This window comes from Lolium perenne, chromosome 7, assembly GCF_019359855.2.
Source record: "Lolium perenne isolate Kyuss_39 chromosome 7, Kyuss_2.0, whole genome shotgun sequence".
Lineage (NCBI taxonomy): Eukaryota > Viridiplantae > Streptophyta > Magnoliopsida > Poales > Poaceae > Lolium > Lolium perenne.
In genome coordinates this window covers 252,786,852-252,807,724 of record NC_067250.2, presented here as the reverse complement: position 1 = coordinate 252,807,724, position 20,873 = coordinate 252,786,852, and positions in this window count along the sequence as shown.

The window sequence follows — 20,873 nt, the reverse complement described above, 5'->3', positions numbered from 1 at the left end:
GGCAAAACATCGGAAGGAGCAGGAGTTGGAGTATAGTTATCGAACGTCAACCGAAAGAAAAGGCTCGACATCAATCATCAAGCAAGATAGAATTTCATTGATTTTTAGAATATTTACAAGACATTACAATGGAAAAGCCCTAACAAAATAGTGTGGTAGGCGTCGCCAAAGCTACTTTGGCGACAGCATCAAAAGAAAAAAGAAAAGAAAGAAAGGGTGGTCTACTTGACCTCCGGCTTGGATGCGCTTGGAGCAGGAGTTGGTTTAATACCAAGGTAGGCAATGATTGGCTTTGAGGAAGGTTTGGCAGCTCTAATTAGAGATTGCCACTTCTTCGTTTCCATTTGCCCTATGTCGCCAACCTTGGCCCAGTCGACATTTTGCTGGCTATCAGCAATCAGCGCGATAGTGCCCTCTACGCCAACTTTCAGGCCCTCTTGGCGAAGTTTGAGCCCAAGATCTTCCGGCACGTTGAAGCCTTTGGCAAGAGCAACAAAAGTGTTGGGCTCCTCTTTCTTCGGGAAGAAGTAGGGGAAAAGTTTCGACAGACCTGCCTCAGCATCAGCAAGGCCTTCGCGTGCTTCATCCCCATGGATTTCAAGAAGGGTCAGCGCGTCGAGAAGCTCGTCGCCTTCAGGACCATCCACTTCGTATTCTTGATGAGTTCTCCCTGAAAACAAGCAAAGGGTAGCTCGTAAATAAAGAATGCTCGGAAAATGTGAAGCAACCCAAGGAAATGCACAAGGATTCGAGCACTTACTAACAAAACGTCGACTTTGTGCCTCCAAGCGACTGAGGATCTTTTCCTCTCGAGCAGCTTGCTCAGCTATTTTGTCGCTCAAAGCAGTTTCTGCGTCGTGAAGCCTCTTTCGAAGATCTTCGATGCCAGCAGCATCTGCCTTGGCCTTTTCAGCATCTGCCTTGGCCTTATTAGCATCTGATTTAGCATTTTTACGAGCCTTTTCACTTTGCTCCAATTTTTGAGCAAGTGCATCGGCACGCTTGTTGGCTTCCGCAAGTTTTTCTGCCAAAATAGTCAAAATCAGTCAAAATCACGACAAGAAAGGAGTGAGAAGTCATGGGCCAGGAGAAGCAGCAAAATGTTACCTTCAGCCTTGCTAGCATATTCACGGTACCCGACGAATTGGGCACCGAAGCGGATGAATTCCTTAATCAAAGGCTGACGAACAAAGATAGAAACAAGAAAGCGTCAACATAGAAAAAGTTCGACAGCACAAAGCCAAAAGAAGTAAACAAAAAAAATTGATAGCATGTGGAAGTACTTAGCACAAAAGAAAAAAGAGAAGGGACTTACATCATCTATAAGAGGAGTCGTGGAGCCACCCAATTGTAAGGCAGGCTCCGTGATTGATTCAACCCTCGCCCTTTTTAGCGAAGGGACAAGGGGGCTTGCAGGAGGAGTCAGCTGATCAGTGTTTTGCTGAGGAGGCGACGATTCTTCTCCTTCAACTTGCACTTCAGACACAACTAAAGTACGCGATGTACTCGTTCGAGCAGTCGCGTCAATAGCTTGCACCTCTTCCTCGTCACCACTGCAGTAAAATGGCGACAGTATAAGAAGCAAGATAGACAAAATATGACAAGAGCAAAACAGTAAGAAGCAAGGAGTAACTTACGAGCTGACGAGGGCATCATCATATGGGTTGAAAGCTGCCTTCTTGTCTGAAGGAACAGCTTCTTCGGCTTTGGAGGTGCCGGAATCTTCAACTTCATCCCTCTTCCTTTTGTTTCTTGGAGAAATAGCAGGAGGAAGGGAGTGTGTCGAGGCAGTGGCCTCAGACTCAGTGTCTTTTTCAGAAGAAGCCGCGGATTTGTGAGAACCCGCGACTTCACTTTCAGGACATGAGGTACCTTGGTTGTCATCATCGACAACGGTACGGTCTTCAACTTCTCCACCCTCGGGAAGAGGAGGAAGAGAAGCGAGAACAGGGTGGTTCTGAGAAAAAGTGTCGACAAAAAAGAAGTTATGCAAAAGAAGCTAGCAAGAGAGTAGTCGATAAATATTAAAACTCGGGAGAGACAATATAGCAATTAAGTGGAAAAATTATCTCGGGGAGAGGATTGGCGCCACTATATGGCGTAATGCGGCAAGAGGATGGAATTGGATCCTTCTTGTTGAGCGATGAGATTTTGCGGATAAGCTTCTCAAAATCCTTAGAAGGAAGGTCTTTTGAGAGTCTGTCGACATCTTCTTCACCAGCATACTTCCAGAGGGGATTTTTGCGAGCCTGGAGAGGCTGCACTCTAATCCTAAGGAAATAGGCAGTAATCTCAATGCCCGAAAGTTCCTTGCCGCGGGTGTTTTGAAGCTCGTGGATGCGAGTCATCAGCGCTTCTGTCGCCAACTTCTCAGCTTCGGTAGCTTCAGCATCCCAGGAACGGCGGCGAAGGATTTTGGCTTCTCCGTCAAAAGGGGCGATGTTGTCCTCCACTGGATTGGAGCTTTCTTCGCGGATATATAGCCACTTCTTTCGCCAACCTTGGACAGAGTCGGGGAATTTGACGTCGAAATATTCGACGTCAGAACGAACACAGATAACAACGCCGCCAATGTTGTAGGCGACGTTGTGGGAGCCATTACGGCGGAGGCAGAAAATACGTTTCCACAGAGCCCAACTAGGTTGGACCCCGAGGAAACACTCACACAATGTGATAAAGATCGACACGTGGAGGATGGAATTGGGCGTCAACTGATGCAGTTGAAGCCCATAAACGAACAGAAGACCCCTAAGAAACTCATGGATTGGGGGAGAAAGACCTCGGATGAGGTGGTCAACAAAACTGACCCGATACTCGAGTGGAGGCTTTGGATAGCTCTCCTACTTGGGGAAGCGGAGCGAGTTCTCCTTCTTGTTGAACCCCATCTTCTTCAGCAGATTGATGTCTTGGGCAGAGATCTTGGATCTCTCCCACTCGGCGCTTCCCAGATCCACTGTCGCCATCTTCGACTCTGGAGTGCTGTGCCTAGTCAAACGGATGCGAGGCGGCATCAATGAGCTTGGCGGCGAAGGGTGTGAGTGTGGTTGAGAGCTTGAAGCAATGGGAGCAATGGGGGATTTTGCAGAGGAGGAGCAGAGGTGCGGCGCAAGCGAAAAGACTAGAGGAGGAAGACGATGCCTTTATATAGAGGTGCGGTGAATCGACACGCCGTTGGATTGAGAGATTGCGGAACAGATGGTGTACACGTGGTCAAGGGGTAAAAAGTAATTTCATACAGGCGCAAAAGCACAGGAGCTACAGTACGTGCGCCAGGAAAAGCGGAGGACGTGTGTCCCCCACTTGCACGACGTGTCAATACGATGCGTAATTTGGGCCCGCAAGGCAGCGAGAGAGAACTTCTAGCGTTTTCCAGGAACAGCGGTCGTGGCTATCGTCAGCAATGATGTCACCTTAGTAAGAGAAAATTTCGACTCAACAGCTTCATAAAAAGGCGACAGCAGAAGATTATGGATCATTTTGAGAGCCTTTGATCAAATACAAGTTTTTGATCAAATGCTCGGGGGCTACTTTGGAAAGATGAAAAATTCGAGAAAGATAAAATAGAAATGGCGAGAGCCTATGATCAAATACAAGTATTTGCTCATAGCCTCGGGGGCTACTCCCATCGGGAGCGCTGTTCGCGCACCCGAGAGATTTGAAAAACTATGCGACAGATGAAAAATATAGCGACATAAGGCGTGGAGCCTACACCCAAGCACAAGTCCTTGGCTGTAGCCTCGGGGGCTAGTCCCATCGGGAACGCTGTTCGCGTGCCCGATGAAATTATTAAAAAAAAGAAAGGAAGAAAAAAGAGAGAAAAAGAAGAAGAAAAAGTGAGTATATTTCGAGTTATATAAATAACTCGACATATACTCCCATCGGAAAAGCAATATAAGTCATCCGTTGACACAATAAAATTTGCTATTCCAACAGCCGAAAAAGCACTCAACAATATATTCTCAGAACGCCAAAGTTGCGAACAATTTCTGAATGCCACAAAACTTTGCGAAGGTAAGACCCCGGATCCGTTCTGTGTGGCGTGGCGCCGTCTCTGGCGTCGGTTTGCTACTTTTTTCCATATCAACAGATATGAAGAAAAATCCTAACGGACGCGTTAGGTACCCGATAAATATGACTGGGACTCGATAGAATGGTAAGACCTTAAGCGGCACCTGTCGAAGTTTACACCAGTATCCCGAGATCATGTCCAGGGACGTGATCTTGAAGTAGGTTTTTGCGGATTGCCACTAGAGCAGTTAACTAGTACCTGATCCGTCAGATGAACTAGCCCCAACTACCATTATCCCTGTACAATATAGAAATTCGTATGCAAAGATATGTGGTGAAGATCAGAGTTATCGAATAAATATAAAGGTGGAGATTTTCCCTGACTCTACGATTCAAGCAAAATATCGGGGGCTACTGACATAGGCATCCCCAATGGGCCTGCCGAAGATGGTACCCGGGGTTTACTGAAGGCCCACGACCTGAAGGATAAGAAGAATTCGGAAGCCCAACTTGCTAGTTAAGGAAAGCTAGAGTTGTATTAGGAGAGAACACTTGTAATATTACGGGAGGAGTTAGAAACCTTCCCGGACTCTGTAACTTGTACATCACGAATCCCTCGGCTCCACCTCCTATATAAGGGGGAGTCGAGGGACAAAGAAAGCATCGATTCATTGTCTCACAAACCCTAGTTTTTATATCGTCGAGTACTTTTCGGCTGAAACCTTCGAGATCTACTTGCCCTCTACTTCTAACTAAACCCTAGTCTACAACCCGTAGGCATTGACAAGTTAATCTCTTGTCACATGGAGCCCCCATGTGTGGTTTTGGTAATTAATGATAATCCCTATGGACTAAAGTTTGCATTGAGTTATATTTATAGGAGTTGTCCATACACTACTAGGAAAAGGCCTAGCCATAAGACTTCCAGCAGTGGCGCACCATGACTGCCGTGCGCCACTACTACTTAGCAGTGGCGCACCACAAAACGGCGGGCCACTGTTACAAAAGTAGTAGTGGCGCACCTTGATTGTGGTGCGCCATAAGTAAGTGGTGACAGGAGGCCAGTTCCTCCCCCAACCTAGTAGTGGCGCACGTCTCCGGGGTGCGCCACTGCTACATTTCTTACCTATGGCGCACGTTGGTGAGGTGCGCCACTGCTAGGAGGTGTCCAGTGCCCGTTTTGAGATGATAGGCTTAGCAATGGCGCACTTCGGTGGTGCGCCACTGCTACATAGGTTACCTATGGCGCATGTCATTAGGTGCGCCACTGCTAGGGGGTGGCCAGAGCCCATTTAGAGATGAGAGGCTTAGCAGTGGCACACCACCTAGCAGTGCGCCATTGCTATGTCACCCTAGCAGTGGCGCACGACTAGGTGGTGCGCCACTGCTAACCTGGGACCATTTCCTGCTTTTAACCCCTCCACTCACATGTTCCACCCACTTTCCCCAAACACTCTTCCACCACCACCTCCCACCAAATCTGGATCTGGTCGTGTTGCCCCTCCTTCCCACCTCATTTTCACCTCTTCATTCACCAAAATTAAGTTGGTAAACTTAATTTTCTTCATAGGTAAGTAATGGTGAAGCTTTCTTAGCTCAATACCCTACTCAATCTCAACTTTTTACCTCATCCAACACTCTAGGTCTCGCCGTATCGGTAACTTTGTTGGTTTTATGCTTTGTGTGTGACCGGTTCCGATCGTCTTGCACACACGTCACGTACACGTGTGTGTGCACATATGTTATGTGTGAAGCTCGATGATCATGTGTTGTGCGCATGCGCGAAAAGCGTCACGTGCATGTGTGTTGTATGCGAAGCCTCCGGATCCACATGTGTTGTATATGCGAAGCCTCCACACATGTGTTGCATGTGTTTTTGTTTGTAGGGATTTGAAATACGATGGAGTTGCCAATATTTTGCCGAAACATTGATTCATTTCCGTTTCGGCGAATGTTGGGCATACTACGCATATACATATGTCCTATTTTTAGGGAAGGTCATGCCAAAATTTTCTTTTGGTATGCTAAGATATCCATTTTCTCTATACCCGCAGGCGACCATGGTCCGCATGATGAGCGAAGGCGTTGTGGCTAGGTTTTTGAAAGCCGCGACAGCCGAGATGATTAGAAATAACCGAAAGGAGATAAGATGTCCGTGTCGAAGATGCAAGCTGACGAGTCTTATGGACCCTAAAGCCGATATGGTGCGGGACCACCTTCTCATGCTTGGTTTCATGGATGGCTATCGGTGGGAAGGCGACGAAGATGATTATGAATTTGTCCATGGGATTTCAACAAGAAATAAGGAAGGAGGTGATCAGGATGTAGAAGATCTCGGACATGATCAGGATGTAGAAGATCCCGGAGATGATCACGATCACAATGTAGGAGATCCTGGACCTGATGATGAGGAAGATCAAGATGGAGGTCATCATGACGATCATGAAGATGAAGACGATGGACCATCGTCGATGGACTGGGTGCAGGACCCTTATCTTCAAGAGCTGCTTCTCAAGCAGATGAGTAACGCAAGAGCTGCCGCCCGAGAGAAAGCCAAGATGGATCAACTGGAGGTAGACGCGGTTACTCCATTGTATGAAGGATGCATGCCGGAGGATACCCGCCTGAAAGTAACGCTCATGGCTCTGGAGATGAAGGTAAAGCATAAAATGACCGACACATCCTTCAACGACAACATGTCATTCTGGCAGGAACGTCTTCCCAAAGGTAACACGTGTCCGACTAGTATCGAGGAGGCCAAGAAAATCGTGTGTCCTCTGGATTTACCGCATGTGAAATACCATGTGTGCATGAATGATTGCATCATCTATCGGAACGAGCACGCGGAGTGTACCATATGTCTGGAGTGCGGCGTCAGTCGGTACAAGAAGGGGAAGAAAGCTCCTCGGAAGGTGGTGTGGTACTTTCCGATCACTCCTCGTCTGCAGCGGTATTTCGCGGATCCTAAGCAAGCAAAGCTAATGCGCTGGCACGCGGAGATGAGGAAGGGATAAGATGACGCAGATGATCCGAAGAAAAAGAAAAAGGACAGGATGTTGAGACACCCTTCGGATGCTAGCCAGTGGAATGCGTTGAACCTCGAGTACCCAGAATTTGGGGACGATCCTAGGAACATAAGGCTGGGTGCGAGCACCGATGGAGTCAATCCGTTTGGCAGCCAGAGCAGCACGCATAGCACCTGGCCCGTGTTTGTGTGGATGTACAACCTCCCCCCTGGTTGTGCATGAAGAGGAAGTACATTCAAATGAGTATGCTAATTGAAGGGCCGAAACAACCAGGGAACGACATCAATCTGTATATGGGGCTTCTGAAAGAGGAGCTAGCCACGCTATGGGACGCGCCTACCAACACGTGGGACGCCGCCGCGGAAGAATATTTCCCTATGAGAGCCGCGTTGCTCGCGACGGTCCACGACTTTCTCGGTTACGGATATGTCGCGGGGCAGGTGGTCCACGGATTCAATGCATGCGTCAGGTGCATGGACGACACAACGTACCGCCAGCTAGATAGAGATCCTGGGTCCTCAAAAACGGTGTTCATGGGACATCGAAGGTGGCTTCGTGAGGACGACCCATGGAGGAAACGCAAGGATCTGTTCGATGGTCAAGACGAACCACAAAGACGACCATGTACGAGAAGCGGCGAGCAAATAGACGAGCTATTGAAAAATTGGAAAGAGTGCCCACCGCCGGGAAAGAAGCGAAAGGCGCCGGAGCCGCTGCTTAAGGTATGGAAGACTAGGTCTGTTTTCTGGGACTTGCCGTACTGGAAGATCCTCCGTGTGCCTCACAGCCTTGATGTCATGCACATCACGAAGAACGTGTGCGAGAGTCTGCTTGGTACCCTCCTCAACATGCCAGAGAAGACCAAAGATGGGCCGAAAGCAAGGTACGACTTGCAATCAATTGGGATCAGGGAGGAGCTTCACGCGGGACGCCCTAATGATGATGATGATGATGATGATGACGATGACGATGATGAGGCGGAGGACACGCAAAGTCGTCGCAAGGGCAAAAAGGCCAAAAAGATCGAATATTACTGCCCCCCCCCCCCCCCCGCGTGCTTCACTCTAAGTCAGAAGGAGATCGAGCAGTTTTTCGACTGTCTCCTAGGAGTAAAACTTCCTTACGGTTGCGCAGGGAAGATAAGCAGGTACCTAGACAAAGCGAAGCAAAGGTTCAGCGGGATGAAGTCTCACGACTGTCACGTGCTGATGACGCAGATACTTCCGGTTGCAATCCGTGGGATCATGGACGCGCACGTCCGTGAAACGCTTTTTGGCCTATGCAACTTTTTCGACGTCATCTCTCGGAAGTCTGTTGGCGTGAGGCAACTTAGAAGGCTACAGGAAGAGATCGTGGTGATACTGTGCGAGCTTGAGATGTACTTCCCGCCCGCATTCTTTGACGTTATGGTGCATCTGCTGGTACATATCGTGGAGGATATCATCCAACTGGGGCCGACGTTCCTGCACAGCATGATGCCGTTCGAAAGGATGAATGGTGTCATCAAAGGGTACGTTCGCAACAGGGCACGTCCAGACGGAAGCATAGCTAAGGGCTTTCTGACCGAAGAGTGCATTTCCTTCTCCACGAGTTATCTAGAAATCGAGAATCCCGTCGGTCTGCCCGTAAACAGGCAACTCGGGAAGCTCGCTGGATGGGGTCACCTCGAGGGTAGCCACGAAATGCATGTCGACTTCAAGGGTCGAATCGCCGACTTTGAAAGAGCAAACCTAGTCGCGCTACAACACATAGACGTGGTCGATCCTTGGGTGGTAGAGCACAAAACCTTCATCGCCACGACGTACAATGATCAGGGCCAACAGAGGACGGACAGAGATATAATCAAAGAGCACAACTCAACCTTCACGCGGTGGTTCAAGGACAAGATGCTGACGTACCCTATAGACGAGGATTCTTCTGCGGAAGAAAAACTCATCTTCGCCTTGTCACAGGGCGCCGAACACAACCTGATGACATTTCAGGCGTACGATATCAACGGCTACACATTCTACACCGAGGAAAAGTACATGAAGAGCGATTATCAGAACTCCTGGGTAACGATGGAGTCTTACACCGGTGACATCAAGCAGAGATACTACGGAAAGATCGAGGAGATCTGGGAGCTGAGCTACGCCGAAGAGAATGTGCCGATGTTCCGTGTCAGGTGGGCCAAGAACGTCGTAAAAGAAGACCGACATTTCACCACCATGGTTATACCCGAAGCCAAATCCAAGACAGCGGGCGCAAAGGTCACCGCGAAATATGAGCCATGGGTACTAGCATCCCAAGTGGACCAATGCTTCTTCATTACCGACCCGCAAAAGCCCAGCCGAGTTGTCGTGAGGAGAGGCAAAAGGAGCATCATCGGAATGGATGGAGCCGCCAACGAGCTAGACTTTGACCAGTACGGCGATCCGAAGATGGAAGATGACGACGACGATGATGAAAAACCATACACAACAAGAAGAAGCAGGACCACCCTACCTAAAGGCCGTCCATTCAAGAGAAGAAGTCTAGGAGTTCCGGGGCTAAATTATTCAACCGCGAGAAAGAAGGGCAAGAAGATTGTGAAAAGATAATTATGTATCATTTTCTTGTATGAATAATGGATGTCATATTGTTAATCTACACATTGTACCGATCAAAATAGACATATAATTTATATTTTTGGATATTTTCTAGATTCTATAGTATTTTAAATATTCTACATAATTATAATTATTTATGCCTTTTATGTTGGTGTATTATGCTATTTATTATAGTATTAAATCAATTTAAAAAAAGGGAAAAAATTGGGGCCGCCAGGGTTCGAACCTGGCCGGCCAGGGTACACCGAATAGAGGGGGAGCTAGCCATTGCGGTACAGTGAGGTTCTTGTCAACAGTAGGTGCCGAGCTCCTTTTGACCTGAACCTAAAGAGGCAGTGGCGCACCCCTAGAGGTGCGCCATTGCTAAGCCTCATAGTGGCGCACCCCTAGACGTGCGCTATTGCTAAGGGGAGTCGGGGACTTAGCAGAAAAATCCCCTTCCCTTCTTCCCCGTCCCGACCAAATCCCACACGCACCACTGCCTCCTCTCCGACGACGACGCCACCTCCCCTGAGTGACGCGAGCGACCCCGGCGACGCCCTCCTCTCCTCGCCACCTCTCCGACGCCCTCACCACCCCGGCGACGCCCTCCTCTCCTTGCCACCCCGGCGACGCCCTCCTCTGCATCGTCACCGACGCCCCCTCGATCTTGATCTCCGGCGGCCAGATCCCCTCGATTTCCCTCCTACCACCGGCGGGTGCCTCTCCTCTGCATCGTCGCCGACGCCCCCTGCTCCTCCACATCGGCGCCTCCACAACGGAACCCTGCTCCTCCACATCGGCGTCCTCGTCTGCGAGCTCGTCGGCGTCCTCGTCTGCGACCTCGTCGGCCTCCTCGTCTGAGACCTCCACCACAACGCCATCATCTTCGAGGGTGAGCGAAGCCTCCTGCCCCATCTCCCCTCTCCCCTCCCCTCTCCCCTGCTAGAAGTAGGTTCCTCTCCCCTCCCCTCTCCCCTTAGTAGGTTCTCTATGAATTAGCTACTAGCTAATGTTCTCTAAAACTTTGCAAATGAAATATTCGAAATGTTTCAAATTAAAAGTGGTGCTACTGCTAGCAGCAGGTTCATTTAGTTTCATTGCTACTAATAGCAGTAGTTTCATTTAATTTGGTGATATAGAAATAGCTAGGATTTCTTACTGCTAGGATTTGTTAGCAGTTTCATTTAGTTTAGGTGGCAGTAGCAAATTTAGGTTTTAAATTTAGGTTTAGGTGGCAGTAGCTTAGGTTCATCCACTGCTGCTGTTACCTAGTTGCTCCTCAGTAGCTTAGGTTCATCCACTGTGCTATGTGCTTGCTTGTTGCTGCTGCTATGTGCTTGCTAGGTTTAGGAAATTTAGGTTTAGGTGGCAGTAGCTTATAGCTTGCTTGCTGCTGCTATGTGCTTACAATTTAAAGCAGTTAGTTTTTTTAGCTTAGTGGATGAAAGCTTGATGTTCTTGCTGCATATGTGTATCATTTAGTTCATTGATCATTTAGTTCTTGCTGCATATGGTTTTCCCTTACATGTTTATTCAACACAATTGTACTTAAAACTGTTTCTAGTTTTCTAGCACACTAATTAGGGGAAGCAATAAATATTGGACCATGTTGATTGAGCCCATGTTGATGATGTTGTTCATCCATGTGCTTGCTAGCTTGCTACTGCTAGTTGTTATGTGCTTGCTACTTGCTAGTTGCTAGGTACTTGATGTTAGCTAGGTTGCTTTTAGTTGCTAGGTTGCTTAGTAGCTAATAGTTACTAATTTCCTTTTATAAGATGTTGCCTTGGATGATAGCTTGAGCCAAATATTGGAGCCAAGTGCCAATACTGTTAATTAAATCAAAATAGATGAAAAATCACACCAAATGCCAGTGCTGCTGCTTGAAAGGCTGCTTGTTGGTGCCTGCTAGTGCTTCCTGGTGCTTGCAAGGTGTTGTTGCTGCAAACATTGCTAGGTGCTGCTGCTACTAGGTGCTTGCTAGTTGCTAGACCCTAACAGATCAGGGTAAAGCCTTGATTGAAGAAAAAAAAGGCTAAGTGTTAACTGAAACTAACACCTATAACTGAAATGGCTTAGTTGATATTCTGTACAAGAAATGAGAATTAGCTTAGTTGATGTTTGTTTAAAGCAACTGAATTCACTAATGTTTTGAGTGGTGTTTGTTACACTGCAGCTACCGTATCAGCATTTTATTTTCTGTTATAGTGATCATACAACCTCACTTTACTACCATATGGTCATTCTTTCACGGCCCTGGAACAATAGCACCTGACCATCGCTGCCGCATCTTCCTCGACCCGGAGCAACAGCTGAAAGGATCGTATGCCGCACCTAGAGGGGGGGTGAATAGGTGCTAACCAATTTTTAGTTCTTTTTCAATTTAGGCTTGACACAAAAGGTAAATTCTCTAGATATGCAACTAAGTGAATTTACCTATATGACAAGGCAAACAACTAAGCAAGATATAGCTAAGCAATATAGAGATAGAATAGGATAGAGGTAACCGAGAGTGGAGCACGCGATGACACGGAGATGATTCCCGTAGTTCCCTTCCTTTGCAAGAAGGTACGTCTACGTTTGGAGGAGTGTGGTTGCTACGAAAGCCAAACCAACAGCCACGAAGGCTTCACTCAGATCTCCGGTGAGCAACGCCACGAAGGCCTAGCCCACTTCCACTAAGGGATTTCCTCGAGGCGGAAACCGGGCCTTTACAAGGTTCTTGGGGCACACATCCACAACCAAATTGGAGGCTCCCAAAACTGTTACAACACAACAATCAACAACAATACATCAACAAAAATCAACTAGGGAACCAAATAGGAACACTAGCATGAGATCCCTCAAACAAAAGAGGGGGAAATGAAGAACGCTTCGGTGAGGATGTAGATCGGTGTCTTCTCCTTCGAATCTCCAAAGATCAAGAGCTTTGGTTGGGGGAGGAAGGAGATCTTGCAAATCTTGAGTTTCTTGAGGTGGCTCTAATGGAGGTGGCTTGGCAGATTTCTTGTGTAATGATTGAGCAAGCAACCAAGGTAGAAGAAGGGGGGTATTTATACCCCCCCCCCCCTCAAAATTGAGCCGTTGCAGCTTCCGGGGGGCCGGATATTCCGGCCTAAGTGAGGGCCGGATAATCCGCCCCCCCCGAATAATCCGGCCTTCAGGACAAAACAGTGACTTTATCCGGCCAAATGTCCGGCCCTATGCCAGAGAAGCTTTTCTTCCAGTCCTTAGCCAAATTCGAGGGGGCCGGATATTTCCAAAATATCCGGCCCGGATATTCCGGCCCCGGTACAATACCGGGACAATATCCGGGCAAATGTCCGGCCCCTATACTGCGCTGCTTTTCCCTCGAAGACTTAGCCAAAAACAGGGGGCCGGATATTTCAACAATATCCGGCCCGGATTATCCGGCCTGGCCATCTTTTTGCTGTTAACTTTTGACAGACCGACCAAATCCAACACACATAAATATGAATCTATGTAATCCCTGTACCACTTGAACAAACATTAGTGTTTCACATATATTGACATCAAACACACAAAACATAATGTGAGAGATGTTCTTTCAATCTCCCCCTTTTTGGTGTTTGATGACAATATACGGATTTGCAAGAGAATCACTATAGAGACAAGCATGATGGCAAAACATAGAGGCACTCCCCCTACATGTGTGCATATAAGTAATTTGCATTTGAATACAAATACACAACACATAGGAGTATGGTGCCTCAACACAAGAGATATCCTACATGAGCTCTAACAATAGACATTGACACATATGAAGTTGAGATAGGATGCAAGAAATCATACCCATATAATGCGGAGATATAGCATCACACATAATGTAATATCCTTGATCTCAACAAATAGAAATCCGAAAACCATAACAATGTCTCACACCACATAGCACATAGTTTTGAACGGCACACAAACAAACCAAATAGTTCAAATAAGAGGGAACACAAGCAATATAAGAATGATAAACGCATATGCTTGTGCCCAAACCATGCAAATCCCCGAGAATCCTAATAGAACACTTCTCCCCCTTTGGCATCGAGACGCCAAAAAGGGGACAAGCGCGATGCTACACGTCCCATGGGAATCACTCGGAGGCTTCTTCATCATCGGACTGGTATGCCGCTTCCTCTTCTTCCTCATCAGTGTCAGATGCATCCGGAGAGCGGTGAGAGGTGTTGGACCTTTGAAGGCAATCATCAAGATCACTCCATGGAACCTGTGCAGAGTGCCATCCACTGTAACCCTGGTGAGCTAGAGGCTGAGGCGGGGGACCTTGATCACCACTGAGCTTGTGTAGAATAACCGCCTGAGTATGCTTAATCTCAGAACGCTCTCGGCTAGCTGCATAGTTCTCCTTATGGATCTCAATGTTCATGCAAAGGATGTGACGCTGAAACCAACTAAGCCGGCTCACTTGCTTCCTCATAGCCGGGACATCAGGATGACGAGCAGGAGCAAAACCACTAGAACGAGCATCACCCATGAAAGTGTCAGGTGCAGGAACCGCTGAAGAGACTGGCTTAAGCCTGTAGGCCTTCTTGACATTGTGCTTCACAAGAGGATACCCACTCAAGTCTTCACCACTCACAGCCACAGAGTTGTTGATAAGAAGCTGGATGTAGGGTGCATATGGTATGGTGGTCCGGGAGACCATGGCATCATGGATCTCGTGGAAGATAAAGTCCATGACATCAAGAGTGTAGTCCCGTTCCTCATTAAGCTCACGAGCACACTTATAGCTGAGGTGCATAAGGTCCACAAGGGCTCCCCGGAGAGCATCATTGTTACCACCACTTGGGCAAATGGTTGCCCGAAAGAACCGAAGCAACTGACTGTATATGGGAAGCAGCCCCTTAGCAAGACCAATTTTCCCCGCTGAGGTATAGAGATCCACAAGGGCATTCTTATCTGTCTGTTGTGGTCCATGAAGGCGACGACCCTCATCAACAGGAACTCCAAGAATACCAGCAAAACGGCGCAGAGTGGCACTGCAGTGAGTGGAGCCAGTCATCCATTCCATAGTGCGTTCCTCATCTTTCTTGATTGCCAAAGTGGCAAAGAATTGCTTCACCAAATCTGGGCTATAGTCACATTGAATCTTCATGATATCAAGCAAGCCCATCCTTCCAGCTACCCAGATTGCATCCTCAAAGTGATTGTTGACAGCCAGAATGTCCACATTGATAGCTTGCATGGGTCTCAGATTCTTCATGGGCTCACAGACGTCCTTGTAGATGAACTCCTGCTCCATGCACCAGTATCTCCTGCCCTCTATCTCTTCATCCCTTGGAACATCTTCATACCAGTTCTTCATGCGGATAGCGGAATAAGAGACTGAGTCCATGGCCTTGTAGTTCTCCCTCACTTCCTTGTTCTTCCGCCTTGAAGCGACGGACTTGCGAGGTGCATTGGGTGCATACTCGTCACTGGATCGATCATGCCTTGCGCGTCTCCGACCACCCCGAGAAGCACCACCTGTGAGAAGCAAAGGCGGATAGCAAAGAGAAGGTAATGCTCATTAGTCATGTAAGATACAGTAACATACTCGAGAGACATGCTATAAGTCGGTACAAATCTAGACATGATAGATTGAAGCAAAAACTGCAGCGGCGATGAAGCTCCAGGCCGGATAATCCGGGGTCCCCAGGGGGCGGATAATCCGGCCAGCGCGGGGGCCGGATAATCCGGCCCTGCGAAAGTTGCAGTTTTCCAATCAAAAGCTTGTCTAAGACTAGATCGGCCTCATAGCATGCAAGAGGAGTACACTACACGTGATTTGGAACAACTAGACACCAATTCCACCAAGAAAATAGCACATATAAAACACAACATCTAGGGTTAGAGATTGTGAATCATACCCACATCCATTGTGGAAACCGCTTGGAGGAGAAGGTAGCTAGGGAGGAGATGCACCCGATCCACCCAAGAGCTCCGAGAGGGGGCGGACGGAGCGTCTCCGGCGAGGAGGAGGAGGTCCGGCGATCTTGAGAGGAGAAAGAGGAGAGAGAGGCGCGTGGGGGGTGGTGTGAACCGTTTGCCCCCCCGCGGCCTCGACCTCAACCCTTTCAAGATCTGCCCAGGCCGGATAATCCGGCCCTAGCTTAGGGCGGATAATCCAGCCGGGCCAGATTTTCCGGGGTCTCCTGGGGCCGGATTATCCGGGGTTCTGGAAAATTTCAGAATCACCGGCAATCCGGCCCATCTTTCGTTGGTTATTTGCATGACCCATATGTGATGCAATAAAGTATCACGTCACATATAAGGTGCAAATTTACCAATAAGATGGAGCAACCTAGATCATCCGACCGAAAAACCTCAAACTCCAAGTTTTTACCAAACATGACAAATGAGCAAGATGGAAATGACTTATAGGAGAGAGTAGGCTTAGGTTTTAGAAGATACAAACTGTTAATGGTACATGATCACTCAAGTTTGCAAGATATGAGCAAATAAGGCCAAACTAGAGTGATTTCCCATAAGAACATGGAGTTGTCAAATAAAAGGCGATAAGATCCAAATAACTCCAACTCTTCACAAAGAAGAGTGTGGTGGCCTAGGCCACCATATATGAGTGTTGTGGCATGGCACCGCGAAGATATATCTTGGGTCCAAGCCACTACTCATCATTGAAGCTCACATATCAACATATGATATAAAGAGAATGATTTCTTAATGTTGGCATTATGGGGGGAGGGATAGCTCAATAATTTAAACCGCACTCCCCCTATCTCCATGCCCACATCTAAACCAAATAAAGTTTTGAGACGAAGGTGTGTTTGCAAGATGGTCAAGCTATACTCCTTGAATCAATGATATTTAGCTCATTCCTCAAATAAGTGAACCTTGCTTCATCAAGAGGCTTCGTGAATATATCGGCAAGTTGATCTTTGGTAGGAACATAGATAAGCTCAATATCACCCCGGGCAACATGATCCCTAATGAAATGATTCCGGATCTCAATATGCTTCGTTCTTGAATGTTGCACCGGATTATAGGCAATCTTGATAGCACTTTCATTGTCACATAATAGAGGCACTTTGTCACAAATGACACCGTATTCCTTTAAAGTTTGCCTCATCCATAACAATTGAGTGCATCCACTTGCGGCGGCAACATATTCGGCTTCGGCGGTGGAGAGAGATATACAATTTTGCTTCTTAGATGACCAACACACCAAGGACCTACCAAGAAATTGGCAACCCCGGAGGTTGATTTCCTATCATCCTTGTCTCCCGCCCAATCCGCATCGGTGTACCCATTGAGAATAAAACTTGAGCCTTTGGGGTACCAAATACCATATCTTGGGGTATCAACCAAATATCGAAAGATTCTCTTGAGAGCTATCATGTGGCTCTCCTTAGGAGAAGCTTGATACCTTGCACACACACCAACACTCAACACTATGTCCGGTCTAGATGCACAAAGGTAAAGCAAGGATCCAATCATGGAGCGATATACCTTTTGATCCACCTCTTTACCATTGGGATCAAGTGCAAGATGACATTTGGTAACCATAGGAGTGGCAACACCTTTCATCTCGGTCATCTTGAACCTCTTGAGCATGTCTTGGAGATATTTTGCTTGGTTGATGAAGGTTCCTCCTCTCAATTGCTTGATCTCAAAACCAAGGAAGAACTTCATCTCTCCCATCATAGACATCTCAAACCTATCGGTCATAAGCTTTGAGAATTCATCATTGAAAGCTTTGTTAGTAGAGCCAAAGATAATATCATCAACATATAATTGGCAAACGAAAAGCTCCCCATTGACCCTCTTAGTAAAAAGAGTGGGATCGATTAGCCCAACATCAAACCCACGGTCTACCAATAATTCCTTAAGGTGCTCATACCAAGCTCTAGGAGCTTGTTTGAGACCATAAAGAGCTTTATCGAGCTTGTAGACATGGTTAGGGAAGTTGAGATCCTCGAACCCCGGGGGTTGCTTAACATAAACCTCTGCATGTATAGGACCATTAAGAAATGCACTTTTCACATCCATTTGTTGTAACTTGAAGTTATGATGCGATGCATAAGCAAGAAGGATACGGATGGACTCAAGACGAGCCACGGGAGCATAGGTTTCTCCAAAGTCAATTCCCTCAACTTGAGAGAACCCTTGAGCCACCAATCTTGCCTTGTTCCTCACAACATTTCCAAACTCATCTTGCTTGTTCTTGAATATCCATTTAGTGCCAATAACATTGCGGCACCCCTTTGGCTTCTCTACTAATGTCCACACTTTGTTGCGCTTGAAGTTGTTGAGTTCTTCGTGCATAGCTTCCAACCAATCCGAATCTTCAAGGGCTTCAAATACTTTCTTGGGTTCCACTAAGGAGATATAAGCATGATGGTTGCTAAAATTAGCCAATTGCCTTCTTGTGGAAACCTTTGCCCTTATATCACCAAGAACCTTATCATGAGTGTGATCACGAAGCTCAAGGTTCCTTTCTCTTCTTGCTAGACGACGGGCCTCGATCTCCTCCTTGGTTCTTCTTGGCCTTGGAGGTATCACTTGATCAACTTGATCTTTTGGGTCCCCGTCTTGACCTTCAACTTGAACAACTACAATCTCTTGTGAGTGCTCAACATCATGTGCTTGATCTTGGACATCATTTGGTGCAGAGCAAATATCAAATGGATACTCGTCGGAACCATCATGAATTCTTGGTTGATCATGACCTTGATCTTGTCCTTGATCTTGTCCTTGATCTTGTCCTTGATCTTGCACACTAGAGGGAGGGTTTTGTTCTTGTTCTTGGGTTGGTGCATCATTTACTTCACTTGATAGGGTTTGTTGATGTTGAGAAGATGAGGGCTCCACCGTGGTAGAGCATAGTCCTTCCCGAGACGCCACACCGTGTCCCTCAATGGGGCGGAAAAATCCCACACCCATTCTTACTATGGCATCTTGAGGTATTGCATCACCTGCACAAACATCAACTTGCCCCACTTGGGAGCCATCATTTTCTTCGAACTTCACACTACAAGATTCAATGATAATCCCGAAGGATACATCAAAGATTCTATAAGTGTGAGATTCGGCACCGTAACCAACAAATATACCCTCCAAAGCTTTAGGAGCAAATTTAGACAAACGAACCCCTTTGATTTTGTAGAAACACTTACACCCGAACACCTTGAAGTATGAGATATTAGGCTTGTTCCCGGTGAGTATTTCATATGGAGTCTTGTTCAAGCCCTTGCGGAGATAGAGCCGGTTAGAGGAGTGGCAAGCGGTGGAGATGGCTTCCGCCCAAAAGTTATAGCGGGATTTATACTCCGCCATCATAGATCTTGCCATATCCATAAGAGTCCGGTTCTTCCTCTCCGCAACACCATTTTGTTGAGGGGTGTAAGCAGCGGAATATTGATGTCGAATCCCCTCATCACTAAGAAAATCATTGAGTGTATAGTTCTTGAACTCGGAGCCGTTGTCACTTCTTATTGCCATAATGAGGAGGTTGTGTTGGCGTTGCACCTCGGTAGCAAAGTCAATGAATATTTGTTGAGTCTCATCTTTCGTCTTGAGAAAGTAGACCCAAGTGTATCTTGAGTAATCATCAACTATCACCAAGTAATGTTTCTTCGCACCAAGACTTGCATGAGTAACGGGACCAAAGAGATCCACATGAAGGAGCTCCAAGATCCTCTTGGAAGAGATGATAGTCTTGCTTGGATGCGGAGAGTCATGCATTTTGCCTTCAACACAAGCCCTACAAACACGATCTTTGGCAAAAGACACATTTTCCATTAGTCCCACAATATGGTTCCCCTTGTGAAGACTTTGCAAAGTTCTCATGTTGACATGGGCTAGGTGGCCATGCCACAACCAACCCACGTCCGCCTTTCCGAATAGGCACATCGCACTTGTCGTGGTGGTCCCCGAAAAGTCCACCACATACAAGTTGTGTTCGCGATACCCAACGAATGCGACTTTTAGAGTCTTGCTCCACAAGAGGACCACAATATCTTTATCAATAAAGACGGCGAAACCCATCTTGCCAAGGGTGGAAACGGAAAGCAAATTGTAACCAAGGGTTTTGACAAGCATGACATCCACAAGAGTAATGTTGTGTGCAACCACAACCTTGCCAAAAGCCAATACCTCGGATGTAGAATTATCGCCAAAGGAGATGGTGATATTATTTATGTTGGGCCTCAACTCCTTGACGAGGTTCTTGCCGCCGGTCATATGACTTGTACATCCACTATCAAGTACCCATTTTGAACCTCCGGCGGCATAGTCCTACATGAGATCAATTCTTGGATTTAGGTACCCATTTTTCAATGGGTCCTCTTTTGTTAGCAACAAGGGTCTTTGGAACCCAAATAGACCAAGCAACATAACCATCATATGGACCAACATATTTAGCATAGACATCACCATAATAATCTTTAAAGAGAACATAGTGAGGGTTATCTATTCCCGCACCATCATCATTAATGGTGTTGCCCTTTCGGGTTTCACCATTAGCTTTCTCATGTGCGGGCTTGGTCTTTTTCTTGTTTGCCTTTTTAGCCTTGGTATTAAAACCAAGTCCCTCCTTCCCATTGTTTGACCTTTGCTTACTCAAAAGATCATCCAAGGAAAGTTTACTTTGGGGAGAGGAGGCCTCAGCAAGTTCATCTTTCAACCTAGCATTTTCCTCAATAATATTTGCATGATCACATGAAGGAGTAGAGGTACCAGGTATGTCATATGAAGCAAGCCTAATTTGAAGTTGCTCATAAGACTCGGAGAGGAGAGAGTATTCACGCTTCAAGGCTTTGTGAGCCTTGTCTAGTTCATCTAGATCCTTCACAAGTTTCTCATGATCAACACCAAATTTGGCCTTTTCCTTTATAAGCACTTTAGTCTTAGCTCTAGCAAGATCTCTAGCTTTAGTGAGCTTGTTAAGTTTATCTTGAGGTTCTTCAAGACTTTCTAGCTTTTCTTCAAGAGATGCTATAGTTTCTTGACATTCCTCAAGAGCATTTTTAAGAGCATGTATTTCTAGAGAGTCTTCTCTCTCTATTTGGCACTTTTTCTCAAGAGTAGCATTTAGTTGAGCCATACGAACCATGAGACTTGAAACATGCTTCTTAGTGTTACCTTGTAGGCTACTAATGAACTCATCAAACTCTAGCATTTCTTGTTTCACTTTTAGACTATCGGGGTCAACCCCTAGATCATTAGCAATGTTAGGCATAGAGGGGTTAGGAGATGATACCTCGGAAGATTTAGCCATGAGGCAACTTTCTTCCTCCAC